Below are 26,082 nucleotides of genomic sequence, written 5' to 3' on the forward strand. Positions count from 1 at the left end.
TGGTGTCATTGGTAGTTTCTTGCCGATGGACATTTTTCGTCAGCTTCATTGATTAGTGTTTCTGTACAAAATCTTGTGTTCTTAAAACTTTCAATCATTCCTTACCTATTCCAGATTATTTTGAATGATGCAATGTATGAATAGTGTTGTCGTCCAGTCATATACTTTGGTGTTACCAGCTTGTTATATACTGCAGGAAGCACCCTGCTCCCTGTCATATGTGAATAGTTTGAAGGGCAGAGGAACCAGGTTGCCAACCTTGTATCAACTTATCGACTACAATGGAAAAAGCAGGTCTGAGGCTTAGCCTCAGTTTCACTGAGTTGCTTGGGGTGATTCTGACTCCTGTTCTGTGTATGGCACTGGTAGAATTCACTGTGACAACACACAATCAGTGAATTACCATAGGGCCATAAACAGAGCAGAGAAATAACCAATATGCCACAATGTCGACTTGGAAAATCTTTAGTAGGCATCAACACCCAACCCCCACCTGGAGTATGATAAAACCCTGCTTCAACAACTAGACACCTACAGCAATGCAATGCCAATGGTTTCTTATTGGACTGGTAGTGAGAAGGTGCAAGTGTCATAGATTATCTATTGAAAAATGTATCTGAAACACACTGCCATGCTTTATACTAGATAAATCAAAGGATACACTGTAATTGGTACTGAACAAAACTATCTGCCTTAAAGGGGAAGCAACTTCATAAAAATGTGTATGGCAAGATTTTTCCATTTGCTCGTGAGCACTTGGCATGATGATGCATTGCTTGTGCATTAAGTCATCCTGATGAGAAACAATGTGGTTATTTTGGTTCTACTACCTCCTGGAAATAAGGAGGATCATTAGAGAACCTTGTGCGAACATTGGGTTCCTTTAAGTGAATTGTAGGTATAAATGGAAATAACTAAGACCGTTCAGTAGCTGGAATGGTTACTGTCACCTTTACCCTTTTCTGGCAGCAAAATGTTTTCCAGCTCCTACAATGTTTCTGTGAGATTAGATACAATAGGTACTTTTAGCATTTGGAGCGGAGGGATCTTGATTCCAAATGGCCACAACAGCAGCCCTATTAGAGAAACAACCTATCCATAAAATAGGAGCATTTTTAAAAAGCTATTGTCAGCACAGATTGTTCAGGCAGATTCTGAACACAAACTCACTGATATTTTATGCTGTTGGACGTTGAGCAACATTAGAAAGTCAAATATTTGTGCACTTATCCAACTACAAATCCTACACATCCTGATATGAGCAGTTGATTATGAATTGAAATGATTCAAATAATTCTCCTCAAAAACCATTAACAATGTACTTGACATTTGTGAATAAACGTGGAGGAGATAGATAGGATTTTAATCAGTAGCAGGATGAAGGTTATTGGGGAGCGGGCAGGAAGGTGGAGATGAAGTTGAGATGAGATCAGCCATGATCATATTGAATGGCAGAGCAGTCTCAAGGGGCTGGATTGCCTACTCCAGCTCCTTCGTGACCTTGTACACTGAAGACAGCGAAGAAATAGAGAAGAAAGCCAAAATGCAAGGACTGTACCAGTTTTCTGCAGCCTAAGTGTTATTTTTAACAATTCCAGCCACTTCATTCTCCCAACAGAAAAAAAGATACCGCGACTCACTGCAGAATCTGCCCCCTTGACTATAGAAGACTTTGGCTGTGATCACATGTACAGTCAAGATGGTTTCTCAACTCCCACATTACATTAGGAGCTGCCAAGGTCAATCGCCATAAGCTGTCCATGTTACAATAAATAAAGCCAAAGGGCAAACTCCCAAGACTTGGTTGGACTGAGGCCTTGATTACTAAACATCTCAAGGCACTGAAGGAGGAAGATGTCTCCTCCTCAGTCAGAATCATCTGGTAAGTTTGAGATGGGGCTTCTATTGGAAAACAATTATCTCCTACATCAGGTATAGTGAGCAAACATTATTCCTGACAACCTAGAAATTACTGTTGATCGTAGCAGTCAAAAGCCATATGTGTTGATGTAATACCCTCTGTCCACTACTTTAAGGGAACTCTAATCCATTTATTTTATCTGGAATGTTAAATCAATGTTGCTTAATGTGATTGTCCACTGACATTAATGCTGATCATTCTTTCAACTATCTTTCTCTTCATTGTTCCCTTTCCAATTCAGCCTCCCGCCTCACCTCCTTAAGAAGTTCACTGTGCTTGTACCACAGGCAGTATCACACCCAACTAACCATTGCTCATCTATCAGCCTTGGCAATGGATGCATCAGCCTATTAAACCATGGGAGGGGAATCAAAAAAAAGTCAATCCTCATACATTGCACTTTTGAGCAGGAGTCACTGGATACTTTTCAGGGTGGGCTTCTCTTTCTTAAACCAGGGGTGCTGTATCAATTATGGCACCTCTATGAGTGCCCTGACTATGCCACAGGAGCTGGTGACTGAACTTTGGATGTTCAAACTCTGTGTGGCTCAATTACTTCCTGGGTGAACTCACTGAGCTCATGGCGTTTGGCTAATGATCTTCTTAATAGGCTTCTTGGTATCAATTATTAAATTAATGAAAAAAACCCTTCCTATCTCGAACCTGGGCAGCATGAATTATTCAAAGCCACTATGGCATCTGGAGTAGTCTGTTTGTATTTCTGGCTCTTTTCTGATCCAAAGGTATTAATAAAACCATTTTTGTTTTCTTGTCTCTACAGTTGAGACAGGTACGTTCAGGTCCATTGAATTCAACCCCGAAGCAGTTACATTCCCAAGGACAATGATAAAATGCAGGAAGATGCAGTCTTCAGGTCAGGTGGAGCCAACATCAGAACTTTGCCTCCAAGGGACTAAGCCTTTACACACTGTACTGTCAGCCAAGCACAGAATACATTTTGCTTGTTGCTAGATGCACTACAAGGTTTTATTTCTCTCTCTCTGTGATACACTGTACAAACTGGAAGATCTTCAACAACAAACCAAGGGACATGTAAGACAAACAAGGCAGATGGTAGATCTTCAATGCCTCTATCACCATCTAGGAGATAATTGGAATAGGATACTTGTTTGCCTTGTTCAGTCATTGGCAACCTCCATGTCAGTATTCAATCTGGCCCACTGAAGTCCGCTGACATGGTAGGCCAGCCTAAAACAAGATGAATGAACAGGGATACAGTCAGTTGGAAGAGCAAATTGGCTTCACAGTTCACTCAGTTTCCACACTCGTACCTTGCAACCTAGCTCCAGGAGGTTGTGATGCAAACTCTGAGTCCTCTGAAAACTCACCTATGGAGGTTTTGGGGCTACACTGTCTTACTCTCATCTGGCAGAGGTGGCTACAAATCACAAAAGTGCCTCTTTCAAGGACCCTCAAGGAAAAAGTACTCTCAGCTTGACAAAAGGTTTGTGGTGAGGGTAATTACAACAAAATGTATATGGTTTTGAAAGTACAAGTAACAATATAATTTACCTGCACTAGTCACCCAAGCTTAGAATTTCCACAGGAACTTCCTCTGATCCTTCCCTGTTACTTTGACTGAATCCCTGGAGAAATGGCTAAAAACAAAATTGTCTTTTGAACCCTTCCTTTGGAAATTCCACTCCTCTTTTAGCCAAATTCTGTCAGGGGTCAGGTTTGGTTCAATGGTAGCCCACTTACCTCTGAGTTAGGAGATCCAGATTTTAAGCTTCAGTTGAGGATTTAAATATGTATGCAGGGACAACAAGTGAAATAGTTTTATTATATAAATTCTTGCCTGCATTTTAAATTGCCAAACCCATGAACTGAATGGAACACCTGGTTGAAGGTGATCTTTTGCACAGTTGTAAATTATTTAGTGCTCCTTCTGATGCTATGACCTAACAAACTCTTCAAAAAACTCCCAGAACATGCAACCATTGGGAAAATATTTGCTCACACCAGTAAGCTACAAAGGCAATTCATTTTCTCCAGTAATCCTGCCAACAGACTGGAAACTGGAAACTTTACGCATGTATAAATGGGAACTTAACAAGAATATTTTGCTTTTATCTGGTACTTTTTGAAGAATCTTCCACGGAGGTGAAGAGGAAGATTGAACAGTAATTGAAAAGAACTTGGGAGGCTTGAGCAAATATATGTGCAAAGTGATGGTTATTATGAGCATCTGAAGGTGGGGTACTTGGTAACAAGGTAGGAAGCTTTTGGAAAAGCTGCAGAGGATGTGGCCAATATAGCTCAAGGCTCTATCATGAAAGGTGGAATGAAATGAGAGTCAATGTATAGGAAACTGTATCTGAAGGCACTGGCATATTTAAGGCTGGGGAAAACTGCAGACAGAGAGAGTGTAAGGCCATAAAGAAATTTGGAAAGGATGGACAACATGCCCAATATGGGCCATTTGGAATTTAGTAGTGGTGGGAAGAGAGAGGGCTACTGGCAGTGCTGAAGTGGACACCGAAGCAGAAATGTTAAGATAAGATCTCATTCATTCTTTCTGGTTGAGAATGAAGAACATTCCTGGGAAACAGTATGAGGCAAGCTCAATGTCATCAGCAATATTATATCAAAAAACCTTTTAAACCGTTGCTCTGGTACCTGGACTCCAGCTGTGACATTGCATTAGCTTTGGTTTAATGTGAATAACTGAACAAATATGTGTAGGATTTCTTCAGCTGCATCCAAATTAAAAACTAGTCAAAGTTCTTACAAGAGATAGAATTGAACTGAGGCCCTTTGGAAAAGGACTAGGACAATCGAAGCAAAAGGCATCTCTCCTTTGCCCATTTTGGCACTAGCACATTTTTGCTTTTGTATATGGCCTTTGAGCAATTATGTGTAGTGCCAATATAGGAAAAGGATGCACGGCAACCATCATTGTCCAGGAAGAGAATACAACTTCTGACGGCCGAGACTCGGGGAGTAAAATCCACAGTATAGGGCACAACAGAAGGTAGGAAAGAAGATGAGGTAAATCAAGCAGTAATAATCAAGGGACACTGAACTTGGGTTTTAAAAAACTGAAGAATATAAAAGGATACTAACAATAGGGAAAATAAAGTTTGGGGGAAGATGGAGGTCAGGCAAGAGATGGTACAATGTATTTCTTGAACATTTCCATTTTGTCTTCATGTCTCAAAGTCTTCACTTTCTCACTAGCTCTCTCTAATGCTGTTGTTGCCAGTACAATTGCAATCTCCCTTTCTGTCTTTGTATTGTTCAATATTGGTGAAATGTTCCCTGGTGTACTGTGACCTTGCCACGTTGGTAACTGAGCTGTATCGATGGTATTGATTCTCTTGTCACTTTTCCTTGCCATGGGGACTTTTTGCTATTGCTTCTCATTTCTGCACTGTCTGATATTGAGCCAGGTGCTGGATGACTTCATGGAGTCCATTAAGTCTGGAAGTAGTGTTGGAACTTCATTGGAGGACACTACCTGTTTCGGTTTCACAACATGCCAAAGACGCATTGCCAGCTTGGGCCGGAAGAGATAACTGCATGGCTGTTTTTGGCAATGGTAGAACTCACACTGGTGAGATAGTGGGATCCGGTGGTTCTAGACTTGCCAACTATAGCCAGAAGGCAGAGCACTCCCATTGTCTACCAGCCATAAAAAGTGGGGCTGTGTTACTGAGGTGGACAAGAAGAGTGCATCAGATCTAGATTGACTTGACTAACCTGACAGGGTTAACCTGCAACTAAGAAAAGTCCAGCAGCTACAGACAGGGTTAAAGAGGCAAAGGAGAATACATGACGGAGATAACATAAGAAATACATTCTGGCGAGGATCCTGGATAACCAAGAAATCTGATCAATAGCATGATATGGAACTGAAAATAGCTCGGAGCTCAGAGAGGAAAAGGAGAGACACACACAGACAAGAATAATTAGCAACAAATAGGAGGGGCAAAATGGAATTCTTTTCATGTTGTGATCTGGATTGTGGTACTTGAAAGGACCACAAAAGTAGATTCAACAGTGACATTCAAATGGGAGTTGTATAATAATCTGAAAGAAAAATGTTGTAGAGTTATGGGAGAACAGCAAGGGAGAGGAGCTAATTGGATATCTCTCTTAAAGAGCTCGCACATACATGATGGGTCAACTGGCCTTCTGTAAGGAATGGTTCGGTGACAGGGATACAGGGAGTTGTATACACACACACACACACACACACAGAAGAAAGGACATACAGGAATACATTGAGATTATAGGCATATATGCTAAAGGAAAGAAGTCCAGACAAATAGGTACACACACATGTGCACCCAGAAAGGCCTCAGAATAAATACGTTTGAACTTAATGGCACTATTTACACCGAGAGTAACTTCTGACACTGACACATGACAGCACATTTGAATGTATTATATTGTGTTCGTTGCAAATTTACACTAAGTTTTGTTATGAAATATCTGTTGCCTCTACTTGGTTGAATAGCTATGAATTGGACAGAAAGCCCTCCTTTTTGAAAAGATTGTCTGATTGAAGGGTGCCCGGCCACGCTATTAGCTATTCTAACCGCACTGGCATCAATTATGTTGGATATCAATGTTTTAAGCACACATGTCGCGACGATCAACTCCACTTTTACTGGTATGCCCCCTCCAAGGCTGATCAGTTGTGGTCTCTTGCTATCTAAAGCAGGATGTCAGCAGAAATGTTAGTCACACAACCACATCCCAGTGACCCTCAAACTCAGCCCTGCTGCAGCGAATCTCTTGCACGCTTTGCTGATGCTTAATTGGAAAGTCTCACAATCCAGACACTTTCTACTGAGGATTTTGGCATTGAACTCAATACTTGGCCAGATAGGGAATCATAGAATCCTACCGTGCAGAAGGAGGCCATTCAGCTCATCAAGTCTGCACTGACCACAATCCTACCCAAGGCCGTTCTCCATAACGCCTTGCATTTAACCTGGCTCGTCCCCCTGACACTAAAGGGCAATTTAATATGGCCAATCCACCTAACCCGCACATCTTTCGACTGTGGGAGGAAACCGGAGCACCCGGAGGAAACCCACGCAGATACGGGGAGAATGTGCAAACTCCACACAGACAATTACCCAAGCCGGAATCAAACTCGGGTCCCTGGCGCTGTGAGGCAACAGTGCTAACCACGGCGCCAGCGTGCCACACCTGAAGTTTGGGGCGGCACGGAGAGTTGGTGCCCTGAGCTCCTTTCAAATCACATTCAGCAGCGGCGGAGGGTGACAGATACATTACGGTGCTGACAATCTTACTGAAAGGCTAACAACTGTAGCACCAACGCTGCGAAATTATTGAGAGACAATCAACACTTCCTATCACAGACAATAATACAGCCAATATAGAAATTCTTCTGTATATTATGAGTTCCGCATCCAGTACTTTGCTTTAAAAGGGACAGGAGTGGGTGAGGGAATTCTCGACTTTAAATAGGCTCTGTTTATTCAGATCAAACTTGGGTCTTTTTGTCTCTTGCCTAAATGTGAGCGACTGAAGACCCGCTGCCAGATAGAGAGAGGGACAATTAAACATAAAGGTGGCCAATTCACTCAGCCGGCGAATGGCCCGATTTGCACAGTTCAGGAAAGTGAGCAGTTCACTCCGCTCAGCCCATCAGAGAGCCCGATAATGGCCTCAGTGCCTCGGGAGGAGCCAGTCAGGTTTCCCGCTCCCGATTGCTATATAGTGAGATCTAGGGCACTGTGTCTGTATATAGCTGAGTACTGGACATAGAGAGCCCAACTCCCCACACAACTGTTTAAGGTCGAATAATCTGCCAAATAATTACTGTCTTGTCTCACGTGGAAACTATGGAAGCAGATACCGCATACTGCAGCTATGGCACTTACCCCAGTAAGTGGGAAGAAATCAGTACAGATCTTCAGGCAGAGTGGAACCCAGGGCAATCCCAATACTGCAGAGCTGCTGGTCTCAGCCACACTGCTGCTAAGATGCATTAAGGGGAAGGAAAGGAGACAGGATTGGAGAGAGCTGTCACAAAGCTTTGCCCTCAGGGAAAGTGGGCTCGCCATTCCCCTTGAAACATCCATCCAGCCGCAGAAAGACTGACCCTGAGTGATTTCCCGGGAATTCATTCTGTTCCATCCACCTGAAATTATTGTCCCCGGGAATTGCTAGTAAAAGGTTTCTGCCCACTACTGACCTCCCGGTGTCCCCCACACCCAACAGGACTGGGGCTCTGCTGTGTCTGGGTTTGGGTTCTGCTGTGTCTGGGTTTGGGTTCTGCTGTGTCTGGGTCTCGGCTCTGCTGTGTCTGGGTCTGAGTTCTGCTGCGTCTGCGTCTGGGTTCTGCTGTGTCCCGCGTCTGGGTTCTGCTGTGTTGGGTCTGGGTTCTGCTGTGTCTCATGTCTGGGTTCTGCTGTTCCACTCAGTTGCTGCCCATTTAGCGGGAGTGCAACCCAGGCCACAGTGTCCATTTCCCACATGCTGGAGTTACCTGCTGAGATTCAGGATTGTTTTGCAAAGTGCTTCTAACATCTCAGCTTCACCTTGACTCCTTAAATAACACATGCATTGTACTGGAACAAGCCTCCACCCTGACTTTCACTTTTATTATCTTCTCAATCTTGGCATTCACTTTCTGCTGAGACTATGGCCTGCTAGGTGCCTCTATTCCAGTAGCAACTGTATTCCTGCTTTTCCTCAGCTTTTCTCTTCTTGGCCGCGAGTGTTTGGTTCTATGCTTTGCCCCCTTTGATCTGTTTGTGTTTGTTCTCATCCTGCTCTGTCTTCTGATGAATGATGCCTGTTGCTGAACACTTGTTTCCAGTGGCCACTGACCCCAGGCATCCTTTGGGACATCTCTTCCACTGGAACTTTTGGTTCTTCTTACAAATTCTGTTCTCCACACTTCCCCACAACCTCCTTGGACTAACTGCCCCATGCCCACTGTGTCCTACAACCCTGTGGGTTTACCTCCCACCCACTCCTGCCTCCCTTGGGGTTTACACATACAGCTCCCCTGCTGATATGCCAAATCCTCTAGTCTGCATGGCTAACATTGAGGCCACTGGCCACTTTGGGGAATCTTGAGAGCAACACACCTTGACTTATTGTGACTTCCCACTCCTCCAGCAACATGCCTCTCATAGTCTCCCTCTCCACAATGCTTTCTGAACCTGGGCATTAGCGTGTTGGTGGTGACATCTGTTTCTGCCCTTTCTACAAATCGACTTCATCCATTTTGGATTTAACTTTGGGCTCTGTTGTACTCTGCCTTCCTTGTGGCCTTTTATAACCAGCACTAACCTTTGCAATGTCTGAATTCTCCATGCGACCATTCCCATGATGCCCCCCGGCTTGAGCCGTTATTTCTGGCTCTCTTTCTTCTTGTCCTCATTCACGTCTTTCTCTCCCCTGTTCTCCCTTGCATTCCTGATACCTGACCAGGTCACCTTTCATTTCTCTCTCCCTCCGCTCCCTTTTGGATACTTTGCCCATTAATCACTACCCCCATTTCCTTTCCTGAACTGTTTGTTCAGCATAAATTTCCCTATCAAAAGTCACAAGCAAAACCTTTGCCATTTCATATTGCCTGCCTGCTTCCATTGGTTTGATAATTGACAAGAAAATCTCCAACAATTTGTTTATATGTCTCACTATCCAAATCCCCAACCTCTCTTCCTTCCATGTCCCACAGCTCCCTACCCCTCACCCCTGGAGAACATTTTCCTCCAAGCTACATCCAGCTTTTCAAGGTGCCTCATGTCTAACCTCAGTTTGCCGCAATACTTATTTAACCAATGATCCTCCCAACTATTCCCTCTCTTGTACGTTTGTTACTTCTGCCCTCAATTAAACTTTTACTCTTGCCCATCCTCCTTTGATGTAACCCCCCCCCCACCTCATACCTGACTACTGATGTTCTCAGAGTGTTATTCTTAGCCCCCATCTCTTCCTATCTACATGCTGTCACAAGGTGAGGCAGCATACTGCAAAAGATATGTGGTTAGCTTTCACAGAAATGTAGTTAACACTCCACCACCTCTTTCAACCCCTCTGCTGTCTGTGAGTCCGGCGTCCAATGTTGAAGGAACTTTTGTTTCTACCAGTTCAATATTGGCAAGATAAAGGCCATCATCTTCACCCCTCCCACCCACCCACCAATTTTGATTTGATTTCCCTCCTTTGGTCATTGTCTCAGAGTGAACAAAATTGTTTGTAACCTCAGTGCCTTATTCAACTTTAGTCCGAACTTTTGACTTCAAATGAAAATTCCAGCATCTATATATTTTGTAAAAAAATTACTAGGCTAAAGCACAAGTTTGTAGGTATAGAACATAGAACATAGAACAGTACAGCACAGCACAGGCCCTTTGGCCCTCGATGCTGTGCCAAGCTATATTACAAATAATTTTGAGTAATGGTTTTTAAAATAATAACTGAAAAATAATGACCAATTTCAATTGGGCAGGAGAGAAAACTGAATAAAAATAATTTTCGTATGTGCATATTAGTGGTTTATTCAGAACAATGTGGTTGTTATTAGTATCATTGTGGGAAAGACAGCAAGTAGAAATGATTGGTGAAATAATCAAAGGTGAAATGTGGAAAACATCTTTACCCACCGAGTTGTAACCACCGGGAATTCTTTGCCTGAGGGTATGGTGGAGGCAGATTCAATCATGGCTTTCTAGGGAATTGGATAAGAACCTAAATTTGCAAGGATTTGGGGAAAGATTGGGAGAGTGGGACTAACTGGATTGCACCCGCAGAGAGACAGCACAGGTTTGATAGACCAAATGGCCTCCTACTGTACCATTCTATATCCTATTCATCACAAAGACCAAGTGTGTCTACTTTAGTAACATTATCCATCTTCAACACTGCTACAGTCCATCAAATGCTCAAGTTCTTACATGCAGACTATTATTTCAGTACTGCCCTGACTGAACACCTATTCTCCACCCACCACAATCTTCAACTCTGCTGCCCATATCAGTTTGAGGATAAAGGATAAACCTTTTTAGAACTGAGGTGAAGAGAAATTTCTTCACCCAAAGGGTGATAAATGTATGGAATTTACTACCACAAAGAAGTTGAGGCCAAAATGTTGTCTGATTTCAAGAAGAAATTCAATACAGCTCTTGGAGCTAAAGGGATCAAGAGATATGAGGGGAAGGGGGATCAGGATATTGAATTCAATGATCAGCCATGATCAAAATGAATGATGGAGCAGGCTCAAAGGGCCAAATGGCTTACTCCTGCTTCTAGTTTCTATATTCCTATATAGAAATCTCAAGTGTCCAGCATTAAGATTTACTCATCACACTGGCTGACAGTAACTTCCTGTACCCCGGTGCCTCTTGTTTAATATTCTGATGCTTGTGCTTAATTCTTGTTCCGGCCTTATCTCTCCCTATGTCTGTGACCACCTCCAAACCTACAACTGCCCCAGAATTTTCCATTCCTCACGCTTTGGCCTTGCGTTCATTCCCCCTCCTTTTGTCCCATCAGTAACCATGCAGGTCCTGATTTCTCAGATTTCCTCCATTTTTTTTGACCATTTCTTTGACCAAGCTTTTGGCTACCACTCTTATCATCTCCCCCTTTGGCTCACTGCTCGTTTTTGTTTGATTGCATCTCGGTGATTCCTTTGGGACATCTTTCTGTAGTACACGCGCATTGCTGTTGTTTTTGCTGATTTCTCTCCAGCTCAAAGTCATCTCTGTTCTGGGTCCCTTGCTCTCCATATGTTGCTTGAGTCAATATGTCTCATAATATACTGTCTACTGATGATACATCGGAGCAACCAGTGAATTCATAGGCCTTTATGACACAAATTCTATCTTGGTATAAAACCAGAAAATGATGGAAATACTCAGCAGCTCAGACAGCATCTGTGACGAGACAACAAGAGTTAATGTTGCAGATTGATGACCTTTCATCAGAATTGTCTTGGGATCTTGCATGATGGTTTGTCAATGAATAGAGGGTAGATTGATGACACGGGTGGATGGGCTGTACATTTAGGGATGGATTTATAATTTGGATCAATGTGAGGGAATGGACATTCATACAAGGAAGGTGGAACTTCTGGGTGAGAGGAATGGGCTCTTTTGGGATTCCTCACTGGAGGCTTATGTGGTGTCAAATCCTGCAGAAATGCATTGAATGTCTCTCACTGAGTTCATTGTTGACCTTTTGCTCAGTAAAAGACCTGGATAAATATTAATAGAAACATAAAATATTGCTGGAAAGTTGAAATAAAAACAGAAAATACTCAAACTACCCAGCAGATCTGGCGGCTTCTGTGGAGAGAGAATCAGAGTTAATGCTTTAGATATCAATGACCTGCTAAATATTTCCTACAATTCTGCTGATAAACACAAGGCTGAGAACAAGGAAGTTTGGTGAGATACTGACTTCGGGATGGTGGAGACAGCAGGTCAGTGTTGAATAGCAGAAATATTAAAATCAATGAGTTTTCTAGCTGGTTCCCTCGGGGAGCAGTGAATGTACAGAACTCTCTCACAGCTGAGTAATTGAGCGAAGTAGTATCCAGAATAGATCATACATTTTTATAGAAGGGACAAGCTTGATGGGTTAAATGTCCTCTCTGCCAGATGTTCCAATGTTCAGCCATTCAAATCAAATGTTTTAACTTGTTTCCATTTGTGCTTCACAGATATTTTTTGAAAGTCCTCTGGAGATGCACTTCAGTCCGACGTTGGGTTAGATATGTAGGTAGGTGAGTATGCATCAATCATGGGTCCAGGTCAAAAAATGCAAAGGAGTTTCACTCTTGCAGAGCAGAATTTGTTTAGGCTTGATTCAAGAGATGCTGAACAATCAGCCATCAAGGTTTAAAGTTTAAAGTTAATTTATTAATGTCACAAGTAGGCTTACAGTAATACCGCAGTGAAGTTACTGTGAAAATTCCCTAGTCGCCACACTCCAGCACCTGTTCGGGTACACTGAGGGAGAATTTAGCATGGCCAATGTACCTAACCAGCATGTCTTTTGGGTTGTGGGAAGAAACTGGAGCACCTGAAGGAAATCCACGCAGACAGGGAGAGAATGTGTAGATTCCACATAGACAGTGAAGAAAGCCAGGAATTGAACCTGGGTCCTTGGCGCTGTGAGGCAGCAGTGTTCCAATAACAATACCTATGAATTAGAGAAATCAAGAGAATTAAGGGATACGGTAATAGTGCAGGAAAGTGGAACTGAGTTAAGAATATCAGCTACAATCTGATTGAATGGTGGAATAGGCTCAATGGGTCACATGGCGTACTCCTCTTCCTATATATTTTCTTACAAATTGGTTGAGTATACTGTCCTTTATGACACTGACACCCACCCAGAGTAGAAGGATCCCATCTTCAAACCCAATCCAGTCGGGTTGGCTAATCTCAGCTGCTGTGTCACCTGGGAGTCCTACAAGTGACCAGGCTGGAGAAAACCAACCAGACTTCTGGTTGTTGGTCACCAACAGAAGCTCAAAGTGAGGAACTGGGGTGAGGACAGGATTGTGTTTGGCTGTGATACTCCTCTCTCAGTCTGCTGCCATTCTCAGTCCTGCTGACACATTTAGAATGGGTACTTAAATGAGTTACTGATAAATAGCTAATGCTCATAGGATTAAACTCATCAAGAACTACTGCCATTAGATTGGTGTGTTTTTGTAAACTCACTTGCACATCTAATGAAATTCAGACCAGATTCCAAAGGCATTACCACAATGAATAGTCTGAACTGCTCCACAGGAAGTTTCTTGTTTTGTAAAATTCCTTTCGACAGACTGATGTGCTGCCCCTTTAAGATGACACTATCCATTGAATCTTTTCTTTTTAATTCCTGAAGAGTCCCGGGACATAAGAATCCCAAACTGCTTTTGCTTATGAACCAGAATACTACCCTGGAATCCCATAATCAATGCTTAGTGTAGCCTTTACTAGTACACATTGACTGCAATCTAAATGTTTAATTTTATTTTTGGAGGTGTTATTGTGCAGTGAGACCCCGACATACTGTCCACAGAACAATGAAATCAGATGCTACAGATCATGATCTCCCAAGAGACAATTTCTTGATCCTGGCTATTTCAACACTAGAAGATAATTGACCAGCAATGTGGCATCTCTGAGGTGGAAAGGTTGAGTAGGTGGCACTTCTTTGTACCCTCAGTGCAATGTCCTTTCCTATGACTGGGGAATGAGAAAGGGAATGGGTTGGAAAGACATGCTGGTTAGATGCATTGGCCTTGCTAAATTGTCCCTCAGTATACCCAAACAGGTGCCAGAGTGGGGCAACTAGGGGATTTTCACAGTAACTTCATTGCAGAGTTAATGTAAGCCTTATGGCACTAATAAAATAAATAAAAGTATAGAGACACAGTAATTATCAGGCAAAAAAGATTAAAGTACATCTCATTCACCTTCTACCATCCTGGTATGATAACAACTCATTGACAAATCACAGCAACCAATCTCTATCCATTAGTCTACATAAGATGAGGAAAATCCCAGTTGTGAGATCCAAGATATTCTGTACCTTCCAAGCATGTTACATTTACCACGTGTCCTGTCTCAATCATGAACCAATCCAGAGGCAGAAGTAATAATTGAACCAGTTTTGAATCTAAAAATAAGTATTTGTGTTAGATATTGACAACTGCGGACCACAATATGGTAGTGAAGGATGTAGGATGATTATGTTGGCTCGGGAGGTAGTGAATATGAATTTAAATATCAACACAGCAGTTTAAATATTTGATTGCAGCTTTTCAAAAATGTGAATATTTTTTAAAAAGCAGCTACCAGTAAAAATGATCCATGAAGCTCATTGTAAAAATCTAACTGGTCTTTTTAATGCCCTTACCCAGTCTGGCCTACATGTGAATTCAGCCCTCCCTCCCCAATCAATGTGCTTAACTCTTCACTGTCCAATGAAGTGGCTAAGCAAGTCACTCAATTTTATCAAACTTCGGCAATGCTCACATCCTAAGAATCAAAAATGCTGCAAGCTAAAATGAATGGGACCTGAGAAGATGAGGCCAGTGAAGAACTGTTGTTGGCTTTTCAAAGCCTGTGGAATGTGGGAGGAAGAGAAGACAGTGGAAAACTGTGCTGCCAATATCAGTGATTGACAATCGCCAGAGTCCTATCTTCAGATGTTCACCAATCATTCTACAGAATGTCCAAAAATATGCAGGTTAGGTGGATTGTCTATGGTAAATTGCCCTGTAGTGTCCCAAGATGCATAGGTTAGGGGGATTAGCAGGTTAAATATGTGGGATTATGGGGATAGGGCCTGGCTGGGATGCTCTGTTGGAGAGTCAGTGCAGACCTGATGGACTGAATGGACTTCTTCTGCATTGTTGTGATTCTATGAATGTAGATTGCATTGCTGTAATGCCTCTGCCCTGGGTACAGGAGACCAGAAGCAGGATCACCCTCACCAAAGCATTATGTAAAAAGAGAAAGTAAATGATCCTGGCCAATGATCCCTCAACTGACAGAAAACAAACACAATGAAGTAAAAGTCCTTTGTAATTCATGGGGATGACCATTAAATACAAGTATTGGCTATGCTGGAACAATGAGGATGTTTGGAGTTAGAGGAGAACAGGGCAAAAGCCTCAGATGCTGGAATTCTAAAATAGAAATGGAAAATGGTGAAAATATTTAGCAGATTGGGATGCATTCCTGGGAGAGAAAAATATCTAATGTTTTGGGTGGTTGAGTTTTCATTGGGACTGGAGATGTTTATGTATTTTGTTATCAACCATTGGGTGCACAGTAAGGAGAAGAGTGTGAAGACCTTTTACCAAATTTTAACCATGACCCTTCTGTTGAAAACAAATCCTCATAATGAAGATTAATAGTCCTTCACATACAGGCAGCACGATGGCACAGTGATTAACCCCAGGGATCTAGATCCAATTCTTTAACTGTCTATCTGGAGTTTGCACGTTCTCCCCATGTCTGTGTGAATATCCTCTGGATCCGCTTTCCTCCAACAGTCCAAAGATATGCAGGTTAGGTGGATTGGCCATGGTAAATTGCCCCTTAGTGTCCCAAGATGTTAGGTTTAGCCATGATAAATGTATGGAGTTATCGGGATAGGGCTGAGAAAAGGGCCTGGGTAAGACTCTCTGTCAGAGAGTTGGTGAAGACTCAATGGGCTGAATGAACTCTTTCTGCTCTGTAGGGATCCCATGATTCTATGTAGATATTGTCTGTTAAATGTCCTGAGATTATGTTCCCTTGGTTCCTATAGGTCTTCCTATATCAGACTGGTTGGGGAGAAAAAGAAGAAGAGGAACAATCACTCTGGTCATTCATGTCACATGGTCAGTAAGCACTGGTTTTAATTATTCATTGTCCGAATTAGTTTTGAACTTGACACACACTAACCTACTGGTATGGAAGCCAACCCACTGACTCTATATTCACTTCACCCTATCAGATTGCTAAATGCTGTTTCCTGGATATTGTTACATCCAGACAATCAGAAAAGCTTTGTTCTGAGTGCACATTAACCAATTTGCACCAAGGTTTGAGAATAGCCAACCAACCCATCCAACCTCTTCTGGCCAATGATCCCTTAACCGACAGAAAACAAACACAATGAAGTACAAGCCTTTAAAAATCCTTCGTAATTCATGGGGATGAGCATTAAACACAAGAATCAGCTATGCTGGAGCAATGAGGATGTTTGGAGTTAGAGGAGAACTCGGCAAAAGAGAAATTCTTCAGATGCTGGAATTCTAAAATAGAAAATATTTAGCAAATTGGGAAGCATCCCTGGGGAGAGAAAAATAGGTAATGTTTTGGGCGGAGATGCATATGTATTTTATTATCAACTATTGATAGTATCCAACCCATCCAACCTCTGCTACAAATGCTGATTGTAGTAAGTAACAAGGTAACCAGACTTGAGGGAGAGATCCTCTGGCCTCCCAGCTGTATGTTTCCCGCTGGCAGGAGGTGGCACGTTGTTTGCTAGCAGTGGGATACTTTGGTCCTGCCACTGTCAATGGGAATTCCCATTGACCTCACCCCATGCGGGCAGGAAATTGGCAGGTTGAGGGTGCACTGCTGGTAGGACTGGAAAGGCTGGAGAATTCCAGCTTTGATTTTTTTCCATTTTCCCTTCCATTATCCCTATGCTTTCCTTTGTTCTGGCTGGGTGACTGGGTCAGAGGCCATGAGACTCCTCAATGGACTTCTGTTGGTGAATAACCCTTGTTACAAGATCCATTTAGCTAATTTGTGTGTTGAGGTTCTGATCTTAGCCAGGCCAGCAGAGTAGCGATCGAAGAGAAAGCAAGGAACTTTCTGTAGGGAAGGGTGATCACAATATGATAAAATTTCACATTCAGTTTGAAGGTGAGTCATTTGGCTCTAAAACTAGTGTCTTAAATTTAAATAAAGGCAATTACAAGGGTACAAAGGTAGAGTTAGCTAGAGTGGAATTGGTAAGTAGGTCAAAAGGTAAGACAGTAGAGAAGTAATTGTAGAAATTGAAGGGGATAATTCACAACTTTCAAAAAGGATATATTTCATTGAGAAAGAAAGATGCTATGAGAAGGAAGTTAAGGATGATATCAGATTGAAAGAAATGACGTACAATGTTTCAGTGATTGATGGGAGCCCAGAAGATTGGTAAGATTTTAGAAACCAGGAAAGAATAATTTAAAAAAATAGAGAGAGGTGATCTTATTGAAATATATAAGTTTCTGGGGGCTTGAGAAGGTAGTTGCTGGGATGCTGTGTCCTCTCATGGGAGGGACTCTAAAACTAGAGACACGGTTTCAAAATAATTTAGCATGAAGTTGAGGAGTAATTTCTTCTCTCAGAGAGTTGTTTATCTTTGGAATTCCCTTTCCCAGCAACCTGTGGAGGCTGGGTCATTAAATATATTCAAGATTGAGTTGGATGATTTTTTTTATTGTGAAGGGAGTTAAGGTTTATGGGGGAAAGCAGAAAAGTGAAGTTGAAGCCACAATCAGATCGTCGTTGATCTTATTGAATGGTGGAACATGGGCCCTGATTTTACTGGCATGCACGTCCCCGAAATCGGGGGTGGGCGAGGCTCGCAGAGCGCCATTCTCTGTTGGTCTCAGGCATGATGTTTCGAGCCTCAGGCGGTGTGCCGGTAAAATTCCACCCATGGTCTATTACTGCTCCTATTTCATATGATCTTAAGGGAGGAAGGAATAGTTCCTAGTTCCTGGTGGCCAATTACAGATTGCCTTTCCTGTCCTCTCCTGGAGCAGGGAGTACCACAGTAACAAACAGGGAATGCCTGTCAGTTCTCAGTGAGGGGACTGACTGCCCAGCAACATTTTCTGGACACTGTGCAATGAGATGGAAAGTGTTAAAACCATGGCAATGGCAATGGACAAGACTTATGGTACCACCCACCACTCCCCTACCTCCATTCTCAATCACCCACAACCATCCCGTTTGCTATCAACATTACAGTGTGAGACATGGGGATACACAAACCAGGTATGTTCGCGTCAGGCATGAGAATGGACGGCAAGTATGTTAGACAGTATGAGAGATGAGGATGGACGTGCTGGGTGTTTTAATATGAAATGCATAGATACCTAGTATGAGCCCCACAGACATTAACCTTGTCAGAAGACTGTCAGTGAGATGGTTATTGTAAATAATATAAATAGTTTACATAGAAACATTCAAAGCTCATCATGTTTGTAACCTTGATCTACCTGTGTAATTAAATCCAGTTGTATACTGACTACAGCATTCTAATAAAAGAGGAAGTTTCCAATTGTTTCAAAGTGTAATGTTTTCTTGTGTCTTGTCTGATCTGAATCATTTTGCATTTCAGTTAAGTGATTAACATTCCAACAAGAGGCTAAGCAAATGGTGAATCCAATGGCAGGGGGGTCAGCTGGATCAGGCATTAATTCCAGCTTTTGATCCATTGCACCATTGAATAATTCACCAAAAATAATACCAGCACAAGAACCAAAACACATTCTTCATTTTTTTTTGCTTCCCACCAACCCCAAACTCCACATCAACCAACTTCCATCATCACCAGCCTCCCACCACTGCTCCTATAGAATTTGTCATGTTCTGCTTAAGGAAGAGTTTAGACTACATGCCCACATATTTCAGTAATAGGTTCATGTGAGTGGCTTTCTGCTCTAGGTATCGTGCTGTTCCAAGTGGCCATGATGGTTCAGAATGCTCATGGAGTAATAACCATAGTGATGCTTGTGTATAATGTAATACCTACATTATCTTGAAATATAATGACACCGTGAAGGATTCGTGAAGTGAATCCTATCTCAGAGTAATGGATATTTTCCACCAAAGGGTAATTTTTAATGTGAAGAGAATGAAATGGTTTGTTGATGTATTTCTCTTACTGTGCGCTCACATATCCAATGTAGACACATAGGGCCTGATTTTACCATTCTGTCATGTCCGTTTTCAGGCGCAAAAACTTAGTAAAGTCATGTGTGAGGTGATCAGCGCAATCCGCGCCCACATCCGCGCAGATGCCCTCTTTACCAGGGCTCGAAATGGACGCAATGGCAGCATTTAAATTGAATTAATGGGCTGCCTGCCCAACTTTACCAGCGTTTCCCCCTTTACCATCGCGTTCACCCATCCAGATTCGACATAAAACAAACAAGCTCAGCAAAGGTCTGTCCCGGGTGGTGCAGCTTCTAAAGAGGTAAGTTCAGAGCTTCCAATGGCTTTCTAACTCAAATCGGTGGTGGTGGCGGGGCGGGGGGTGGGGGAGCCGTGGGGAGGGGAGGGAAGAAGGGAGGCAGATCAGATCATTCTCTGGTGGGGGAGGGAGGGAGGTCCAATCATCCTCTTGTTGGGAGGGGGAGGAGGAGGGAGACCAAATTATCCTCTGGTGGTAGGGGTGGGGGAAGGGCGGTGGCAAGGGAGGCAGATCAGATCATTCTCTGGTGAGGGAGGGGAGGAGGGAGGTCAGATGGTTCTCTGGGGGGGGGCAGGTGGGAGGTGAGGAGGGAGGCTAGATCATTCTCTGATTGGGGGGGGGGTGGAGGCCCGATCATTCTCTGGTGGGGGGGGAGGGAGGAGAAGGGAGGCCAGATGTATCTTTGGTGGGGGGAGGGGGAAGTGGGGGGGGGGAACTGCTGCCTTTCTGTGGGCGATTGGTAGGAGGGAAGTGGGGTAGGGGCATGTGATCAGTCCTGTAGTGGGGGGAGGTAGATAAGGGGGACAGTTATGTTGTGGGGGGTGGGGCGATATCTGTGGGGGCCATCGCTCCCGCTATTTACTCTATGGCCGCTTTATCTGCTTTTCGCAGCCCGGGAGCAATGTGGCAGAGAAGTGGTTTTCCCTTTTTTCTTATAATCATAGTGGACAACAACATATACAACAAATAAGTAACAGTATGAAGACTCACAACACCAGGTTAAAGTCAAACAGGTTTATTTAGAAGCACGAGCTTTTGGAGCACTGCTCCTTCATCAGGCGCTCCGAAAGCTCATGATTGCAAATAAACCTGTTGGGCTGTAACCTGGTGTTGAGAGACTTCTTACTGTGCCCCTCCCACTCCAACACTGGCATCTCCAAGTCATTAGCAAGTAAGGTGGCATAGATCAGATACCTGGTGGGATAATGAAGAAATGTGGAGTTTATGGAATTTTACTTCAGCATGGGATATCATCAGGAAAAACAGCAAGTTTGAGGTTAGGGTGCCATTTGGGACGGCACGATGGCACAGTGGTTAGCATTGCTGCCTCACAGCACCAGAGACCAAGGTTCGATTCCTGGCTTGGGTCACTGTCTGTGTGGAATTTGCCTACTTTCCCCATGTCTACATGGATTTCCTCTGGGTGCTCCAGTTTCCTCCCACAGTCTGGTTAGGTGCGTTTGGCCATGCTAAGTTCTCCCTGAATGTACCCGAACAGGTGCAGGAGTGTGGCGACTAGGGGATTTTCACAGTAACTTCATTGCAGTGTTAATGTCAGCCTACTTGTGACACTAATAAACAAATTAAATATATTTCTTTTGTGTCATGTTGCCTTAATCTTCAGTAATTGTAGCTCCCTGCAGTTCCTGATTATTTTCCTAACCTAAGCCCCAAGATCCATTGGTAAAGTAGAGAAAGCTACTCTAAGGCATTGAAAAGAAATAATTTGCATTTATGTAGCACTCTTCAGTATGTCTCAATGTGCTCTATAGCCAATGAAGTAATTTTAAAAAATGGTTGCTGTTGTAATGTTGGAAAGGAGACTTTGTGAGCAATCCCTAGCAACAAATAAAACATTAAAAGAAAAGGCTGGGCAAATACGTCATTATAAACAAAAACTACCATTCTAAACAATGGGATGGGCCAAACATTTTTTCCATACAGGATTGATGAGTGATATGAAGGTTGTGTTTATCTAAATATTGCACAAGGTTGAAAGTAATGAAACGAATAATCAGGAAAAGACTCTCATATTCCCAGCAACATCGATGCCTTGTAATGGGTCAAAATGTTTAAGACAGTCATCTCAAAGGGCTAAAAATCTTCAGTTAACAACAAAAACTGACATTTAAATAGCACCTTTAGTGTAGTAAAACATGCCAAGCTATTTCACAGTTGTGTTATCAGACAAACTTCAGCGCCAAGCTGCACAATGAGATGTTAAAAGAGATTAACAGAATCTGAATTAACCTTAGCCCTTCCTGCCTTTTCCTTCCCCGACTTTTCCTGATGGGATACAGAGTAAAGGATCAAAAGTACACAGGTCCTGGATGTTTCTTCAGTCACATGCTGGAATTTCTGGATATCCATCTTGGGCGTTTACATTTGATCACATTCTACCCCCTGGAGAGTGCCCTGACCTAGCCAAAATATTTTGGTAAATGTGGTGTAGCCCAGAGGTCAAACCGAGAATGCTCATCACACTGTTCCAACTCACTGGATAATAATATGACCCAATACATAATATCCTAGATCTCAGCAAATGGAAGTAGTTTTCCCCTGTCAGAGGATAGCTCAGTTTACCAAAGGAGGAAAGGAAGGTGCATTTGTATAGCACCTTTCATGACCTACCAAAACACATCACAGTCAATGGAGTACTTTTGAAGTAAAGTTTGATAATGGAGAGAAACGTGATAGTCAATTTGTGCACAGCAACCTCCCACAAAAAGCAATGTGATAATGACCAGATAATCCATTTTTTATGATAACAAGATAAATATTGGCCGTAACAACAGGGAGAACTCCCCAGCTTTTGTTAGTGCTGTGGGATCTTTGATGTCCAGCTGACAGGACAGATTGTTTATGTCTCATCTGAAAGACAGTACCTCCGACAATGTAGCACTCCCTCAATGTAATCTCAGCCTGGAGAGGGACTTGAGACCTCATTGTTCTGGTTCAGGTGAGAGTGCTACCAACTGAGCCTAGAATAACATCTTATAAATTATTGAACATTAAACCTTTAAATGAATGAATTTGCTAGCATAGGAAGTGGTTAAAATGAACAATATGCAGTGGATGTGTTCAACAGGAAACTAGACAAGTAAATGAGGAAGAAGGGCATAGGGTTAAGATGATGGGTTTAGGTGAAAAATGATGGAACCAGGCTTGAGTGAGAGAGATGGTGGTGTAGTGGTAATGTCATTGGACTGGCAATCAAATGGGCCAGGCTAATGCTCTGTGAACTTGGGTTCAAATACCACCATGGCAGCTGGTGGAATTTAAATTTAGATTCAATGAATAAATCTGGGATATAAAGACAATCTCAGTGATGGTTACTATGAAACTACCATTCATCATTGTAAAAACCCATAATCTACCATCCTTGCCCTGCCTGGCCCCCATGTAATTCCAGACCCATAACAATGTGGTTGACTCTGAAATAGGTAAGTAGAAGGATTTGACTCTGAAAGCAGATTGTAAGGTGTTAGGAAATCTCAAAAGCAGTAATTTCAGGATTGCTCCCAGTGCTATGTGCTAGTGAGCTTGGGATTTGAGGATTAAGTAACTGAACACACAGCTGGAGAATTGATGTGTGAGGGATGGCACCAGCTATCTGAGGAATTGGAACTGGCACTGGGGCAGGGGGTGTACCTGTACAAGATGGATGGTTTGTACCTTCACAGGACTGGCATTAACATCCTCGCTGTTGAGAGGGTTTGCACTAGACTGGCCAGGGGATGTGAGCCTGAGAGGGAACCCAGTTTGGAAAGAAGCAAAACTAGTAACAGGAAGCAGAAAACTGGCAGCATGCGGCACAGTGGTTTAGGACTGCTGCCTCACAATGCCAAGGACCTGGGTTCAATTCCTTGCTGTCTATGTGAGTTTGCACATTCTCCCCATGTCTGCGTGGGTTGTCTCTGGGTGCTCCGGTTTCATCCCACAGTCCAAAGATGTGCAGGTTAAGTGGATTGGCAATGCTAAATTGCCCTTCCTTTAGTGTTAGGGGGACGCGCTAGGGTAAATACCTAGCTAGGGTAAATACGGATTGTGGGGATAGGGCTCCCGTGGGATTGTGGCTGGTGCAGACTTGATGGGCTGAATGGTCTCCTTCTGCACTGTAGAATTTTATGATTCTGTGAAAAGTGAAACTAGAAGGCAGAAAAAGTAAAGCAAATATCGAATAGGATCAGAATGCAGAATAATGTTAAAAAGACCAAGTCACCTGACCTCATGCTGTTTTTGCATTCAGGTAGATGATTGAAGACACAAATAGAGGTAAGTGGTCCATTATAGGTAAATGTGTCCATTATAGGTGGGCATAGGAGAACTTATAATGGATTTGGATTTTGGATTTTGGATGATGGTGTAGAATGGAAGATATTGAATCAGTTATCAGCCAAATCATAAAATCATTACAGTACGGAAGGAGGCCATTCGGTCCAGTGAGCCTGCACCAACAACAATCCCACCCAGGCCCTATCCCCACACACTTACTCTGCTAATCCCTCTGACACTAAGGGGCAATTTAGCATTGCCAGTCAACACAACCTGCACATCTTTGGAGTATGGGAGGAAACCAGAGCACCCGGAGAAAACTCAAGTAGACACAAGGAGAACATGCAAACTCCACATAGATAGTGACCCAAGCTGAGAATTGAACCCGAGTCCCTGACGCTGTGAGGCAGCAGTGCTAATCACTGTGTCACTATGCTGCCCAAAAATATGTTCTTCTCCTCAGATAGTCCTTCAGGATTAGGATGACTTGTTTCTACTTCAATTTGATGGAATCTGAGATGGCTGATGAGTCCAATGCATGACGTGGAAGCAATGCCACATTTGGTCCGGTGAAGCTGGAAGGATTGGGAAGATGGGCTGTCTGGAGGTCTGCACACTCACTCTGACACCTGGACTTTGCACATTGCCAAGGAAGCCTCCTGACATGTTTGGTACCTTCCAGTATGAATTCTGCATTTTAGTCGATCTCAAGCCAGTTAGCATGTTTGATTTCTTCGGAGATGCTTTGAAGATATGTCTAAAGCATTTCCACTGTTCTGCCAGAGGGAGATCTCCTGTCATTACCAAGGTCTGAGTTCAGCAGTTTGGAGGTCTGGAATCAGGTACATTAGCAACATGTTCCATGCATTGCAGTCAGGGTTTGAGTAAACATATTTTATAAATTATACATCTCTTCACACTTTCATTGATTATGTTGTCTTTTACAGCTCTACTCAAAGGGATGTTATTCACCAATGCACGTGGCTAATTGTGAGCTTTAGGCCACAGAGCTGTCTGTCAGGAGTTTAGAAAGAATCATTGGCCTGAGCCCCTTCTCACAGACCCAAATACAGCTGTCAATGAAACCCAGCACCTTAAAATAACCAGTGGAATATCATTTGCATCAGATGTCTGCTCAAACAACAGTGAATCATCTATCAGTAACTCAGTTGAACAACTGGTGCTGAAAAGGTTGATACCACTGACCCAGTATTTCACAGAACTTTGCATATTGAGCCAAACATTGCTCAACAAAAATTGGATAGGTTTTTGGCGAGGTCTAATTTGCAGAGTTATGGGGAGAAAGCTGGGGTACAGCACTAAATTCATCAACTCTTTTAAAGATCCATTTAGTCCACGTGGGCACAGTGGACTAAATGGTCTCCTTCTGCACTGTAAGTTTCTCTGATTCAAAACTAATAGTAAGAAGTCAGACAACACCAGGTTTAAGTCCAACCGATTAATTTGATAGTAAACTCACAAGCTTTCGAAGTTTCCCTCTTTGTCAGGTGAATGGAGAGTTCTGGCCTCAGACAGTACATATAACAGCACATGTAACAGCACAGACAGTTATATGCTGTTATATGTACTGTCTGAGGCCAGAACTCTCCATTCACCTCTTGAAGAGGGAAACCTCGAAAGCTTGTGAGTTTACTATCAAATAAGTCGGTTGGACTTAAACCTGGTGTTGTCAGACTTCTTACTGTGTTTACCCCAGTCCAACGCCAGCATCTCCACATCAAAACTAATACCCATACCAATAACAAAAATCTCACAAAGTCAATGAGATGTAACAAGTTTTAAATCTCTGCACACCATAACCCAAAATTGACCATTGAAAAAAATACCCAGTTCCTAATGTGCTCATCAAAGTGATTATTCTTCATGTGTGAGTCTTAGCAGATTCCGAAGCTAAAGCTCAAGCATCAAAATCTATCTCAAACCACCAGATCACAGAGATCAGTGGAATAGAAGAATAAATAGAAAGAAAGACTCATATCTATATAGTGCCTTTCCTGTTTTTTGAAGTGTAGTCACTTTTTATGATGTAGGAAACAGCAAACTAGCGCACAGCAGCTTCCCACAAACAACATGATAATCTGCTTTGGTGATGTTGGACCAGGGTGAACTATTGTCTAAGCTGCCAGGAGCTTCCATGCTCCTCAGAGTAGCCTCTGACAGCCAGCTGAGACTGGGCATCATTACATGGATAGGTCATTAGCCTGACTCACAGCCTCCTTGCTAAAAGCACCAATGGGCGATCTCTTTACCTAGGTCTTCCCTCGACCATTTCACCTGAATGATTCAGTCAGCCCGACCAGGAGTATGAGCATTCAAGCCTTGCCACCCAAGACAAGGTGCTGTCCATGATTTTAGATGGTAACAGTAGCTCCCATTCCCCTTCCCCCACCTTTCCCCAATCACATAACCAAAGAGCTTGCCAGCTGTCC

At 42.9% G+C, this 26,082-nt stretch overlaps 1 long non-coding RNA gene across 6 annotated transcripts in view; it reads left to right on the plus strand.

Moving 5' to 3' along the window:
* The window catches only part of LOC145355478 (uncharacterized), a 37,639-nt gene extending 18,931 nt beyond the window's left edge, over nucleotides 1–18,708 (plus strand). For 4 of the 6 annotated variants that reach the window (XR_013888993.1, XR_013888996.1, XR_013888992.1 and 1 more), the window contains exons 4-6: nucleotides 2,703–3,386; nucleotides 12,603–12,665; nucleotides 16,199–18,708. This is a non-coding gene — a long non-coding RNA (uncharacterized LOC145355478). Of the gene's footprint in view, nucleotides 1–1,618; nucleotides 1,883–2,702; nucleotides 3,387–12,602; nucleotides 12,666–16,198 lie in introns of all 6 variants that reach the window. The other 2 variants (XR_013888994.1, XR_013888995.1) reach the window with 2 other exon arrangements.
* The last annotated feature ends 7,374 nt before the right edge of the window (nucleotides 18,709–26,082 follow it).

Source organism: Carcharhinus amblyrhynchos, chromosome 19, assembly GCF_965287045.1.
Source record: "Carcharhinus amblyrhynchos chromosome 19, sCarAmb.v2.hapA, whole genome shotgun sequence".
In the NCBI taxonomy this organism is placed as follows: domain Eukaryota; kingdom Metazoa; phylum Chordata; class Chondrichthyes; order Carcharhiniformes; family Carcharhinidae; genus Carcharhinus; species Carcharhinus amblyrhynchos.